The sequence below is a fragment of the Eleutherodactylus coqui genome, unplaced genomic scaffold (assembly GCF_035609145.1).
Source record: "Eleutherodactylus coqui strain aEleCoq1 unplaced genomic scaffold, aEleCoq1.hap1 HAP1_SCAFFOLD_204, whole genome shotgun sequence".
Taxonomy (NCBI): Eukaryota; Metazoa; Chordata; class Amphibia; order Anura; family Eleutherodactylidae; genus Eleutherodactylus; species Eleutherodactylus coqui.
In genome coordinates this window covers 8,483-12,500 of record NW_027102588.1, presented here as the reverse complement: position 1 = coordinate 12,500, position 4,018 = coordinate 8,483, and positions in this window count along the sequence as shown.

Sequence of the window (4,018 nt, the reverse complement as noted above, 5' to 3'; positions counted from 1 at the left end):
GCCTCGCGTAGGGATGTTGGAGGTTTGGCTAAGTGCGGAGCCCGGTGTGTGGTGGAAAGGGGCTGACCCGGCTGGCCGGGGCCGGCGGGAGCTGCGGCTGCCGGGGCTGAGCCGAGTGTCGATGCATGTCGTGAGAACCGGGAAGGGGACAAACCGGTGGCTCCAGGCCGGGTTGGAGTTCCAGGAGGTCGGCCTGACTCTGGAGGTTTTCCCCTTAGCATTTCCCCATAGGCCAAAAGGGGGGAAGTCAAAAAAGCACCCCCGGCAGATGTATGCAGAAGGGGCTGGGGGGTGACGGAGAGCGGGCTGTTGGCAGCTGCGTGGTGGCTGCTGGCAGCCGTGTGCTGGCTGCAGGGGTGGGCCTGGGCGGCTGCCGAGGGCCCCCGTAGTGCACCTACCAGCGGTGGTTGAAGACATTGCCTGAGCCTCCGATGTGCCCGGGCAGGACACCCGGGAGGCGGGGAACAGCCCCCGCTGAAGTCCATGGCATGTGCCAGAATCGAGTCTTGGAGAAAAAGTGACAAAGTCCAAACGCTCCAGGCGCCGGCCAGGGCGGTTGACCCCGGCTGGCCGGGCCGGCGGGAGCTGCGGCTGCCGGGGCTGAGCCGAGTGTCGATGCATGTCGTGAGAACCGGGAAGGGGACAAACCTGTGGCTCCAGGCCGGGTTGGAGTTCCAGGAGGTCGGCCTGACTCTGGACGTTTTCCCCTTAGCATTTCCCCATAGGCCAAAACGGGGGAAGTCAAAAAAGCACCCCCGCCAGATGTATGCAGAGTTGGGCTGGGGGGTGACGGGGAGCGGGCTGTTGGCAGCTGTGTGGTGGCTGCAGGGGTGGGCCTGGGCGGCTGCGGAGGGCGCCTTCAGAGTGCACCTACCAGTAGGGGCTCAAGACCCAGGCTGAGCCTCCGATGTGCCCGGGCAGGACACCCAGGAGGCGGGGAGCAGACACCCCCGCTGAAGCCCACGGCAGTTGGCAGAGATGAGTCTTGGAGAAAAAAAACGACAAAGTCCAAACGCTCCAGGCGCTGGCCAGGGGTGCGGACCGGGCCGGCCGGGCCGGCGGGGGCTGCGGCTGCCGGGGCTGAGCCGAGTGTTGATGCATGTCCTGAGAACCGGGAAGGGGACAGACCGGTGGCTCCAGGCCGGGTTGGAGTTCCAGGAGGTCGGCCTGACTCTGGAGGTTTCCCCCCTGGCTTTTCCCCATAGGCCAAAAGGGGGGAAGTCAAAAAAGCACCCCCGCCAGATGTATGCAGAGTTGGGCTGGGGGGTGACGGGGAGCGGGCTGTTGGCAGCTGTGTGGTGGCTGCTGGCAGCCGTGTGCTGGCTGCAGGGGTGGGCCTGGGCGGCTGCCGAGGGCCCCCGTAGTGCACCTACCAGCAGTAGCTCAAGACCCAGGCTGACCCTCCGATGTGCCCGGGCAGGACACCCAGGAGGCGGGGAGCAGCCCCCGCTGAAGCCCACGTCAGTTGGCAGAGACGGGTCTTTGAGAAAAAATGACAAAGTCCAAACGCTCCAGGCGCTGGCCAGGGATGCGGACCGGGCTGGCCGGGCCGGCGGGGGCTGCGGCTGCCGGGGCTGAGCCGAGTGTTGATGCATGTCGTGAGAACCGGGAAGGGGACAAACCTGTGGCTCCAGGCCGGGTGGGAGTTCCAGGAGGTCGGCCTGACTCTGGAGGTTTTCCCCTTAGCTTTTCCCCATAGGCCAAAAGGGGGGAAGTCAAAAAAGCACCCCCGCCAGATGTATGCAGAGTTGGGCTGGGGGGTGACGGGGAGCGGGCTGTTGGCAGCTGTGTGGTGGCTGCAGGGGTGGGCCTGGGCGGCTGCGGAGGGCGCCTTCAGAGTGCACCTACCAGTAGGGGCTCAAGACCCAGGCTGAGCCTCCGATGTGCCCGGGCAGGACACCCAGGAGGCGGGGAGCAGACACCCCCGCTGAAGCCCACGGCAGTTGGCAGAGATGAGTCTTGGAGAAAAAAAACGACAAAGTCCAAACGCTCCAGGCGCTGGCCAGGGGTGCGGACCGGGCCGGCCGGGCCGGCGGGGGCTGCGGCTGCCGGGGCTGAGCCGAGTGTTGATGCATGTCCTGAGAACCGGGAAGGGGACAGACCGGTGGCTCCAGGCCGGGTTGGAGTTCCAGGAGGTCGGCCTGACTCTGGAGGTTTCCCCCCTGGCTTTTCCCCATAGGCCAAAAGGGGGGAAGTCAAAAAAGCACCCCCGCCAGATGTATGCAGAGTTGGGCTGGGGGGTGACGGGGAGCGGGCTGTTGGCAGCTGTGTGGTGGCTGCTGGCAGCCGTGTGCTGGCTGCAGGGGTGGGCCTGGGCGGCTGCCGAGGGCCCCCGTAGTGCACCTACCAGCAGTAGCTCAAGACCCAGGCTGACCCTCCGATGTGCCCGGGCAGGACACCCAGGAGGCGGGGAGCAGCCCCCGCTGAAGCCCACGTCAGTTGGCAGAGACGGGTCTTTGAGAAAAAATGACAAAGTCCAAACGCTCCAGGCGCTGGCCAGGGATGCGGACCGGGCTGGCCGGGCCGGCGGGGGCTGCGGCTGCCGGGGCTGAGCCGAGTGTTGATGCATGTCGTGAGAACCGGGAAGGGGACAAACCTGTGGCTCCAGGCCGGGTGGGAGTTCCAGGAGGTCGGCCTGACTCTGGAGGTTTTCCCCTTAGCTTTTCCCCATAGGCCAAAAGGGGGGAAGTCAAAAAAGCACCCCCAGCAGATGTATGCAGGAGGGGCTGGGGGGTGACGGAGAGCGGGCTGTTGGCAGCTGTGTGGTGGCTGCTGGCAGCCGTGTGCTGGCTGCAGGGGTGGGCCTGGGCGGCTGCCGAGGGCCCCCGAAGCGCACCTACCAGCAGTAGCTCAAGACCCAGGCTGAGCCTCCGATGTGCCCGGGCAGGACACCCAGGAGGCGGGGAGCAGCCCCCGCTGAAGTCCATGGCATGTGCCAGAGGCGAGTCTTGGAGAAAAAACGACAAAGTCCAAACGCTCCAGGCGTGCAGGCCAGGGGTGCGGACCGGGCTGGCCGGGCCGGCGGGAGCTGCGGCTGCCGGGGCTGAGCCGAGTGTTGATGCATGTCGTGAGAACCGGGAAGGGGACAAACCTGTGGCTCCAGGCCGGGTGGGAGTTCCAGTAGGTCGGCCTGACTCTGGAGGTTTTCCCCTTGGCATTTCCCCATTGGCCAAAACGGGGGAAGTCAAAAAAGCACCCCCGGCAGATGTATGCAGGAGGGGCTGGGGGGTGATGGCGAGCGGGCTGTTGGCAGCTGTGTGGTGGCTGCTGGCAGCCGTGTGCTGGCTGCAAGGGTGGGCCTGGGCGGCTGCGGAGGGCCCCCCCGAGTGCACCTACCAGTAGGGGCTGAAGACCCAGGCTGAGCCTCCGATGTGCCCGGGCAGGACACCCAGGAGGCGGGGAGCAGCCCCCGCTGAAGCCCAGGGCAGTTGGCACAGATGGGTCTTTGAGAAAAAACGACAAAGTCCAAACGCTCCAGGCGCTGGCCAGGGGTGCGGACCCGGCTGGCCGGGCCGGCGGGGGCTGCAGCTGCCGGGGTTGAGCCGAGTGTCAGTGCAGGTCCTGAGAACCGGGAAGGGGACAAACCGGTGGCTCCAGGCCGGGTTGGAGTTCCATGAGGTCGGCCTGACTCTGGAGGTTTTCCCCCTGGCTTTTCCCCATAGGCCAAAAGGGGGGAAGTCAAAAAAGCACCCCCAGCAGATGTATGCAGAGTTGGGCTGGGGGGTGACGGAGAGCGGGCTGTTGGCAGCTGTGTGGTGGCTGCTGGCAGCCGTGTGCTGGCTGCAGGGGTGGGCCTGGGCGGCTGCGGAGGGCCCCCTGAGTGCACCTGCCAGCGGTGGCTCAAGACATTGCCTGAGCCTCCGATGTGCCCGGGCAGGACACCCAGGAGGCGGGGAGCAGCCCCCGCTGAGGTCCATGGCATGTGCCAGAGGTGAGTCTTGGAGAAAAAAAACGACAAAGTCCAAACGCTCCAGGCGCCGGGCAGGGTGGCGGACCCGGCTGGCCGGGCTGGCGGGGG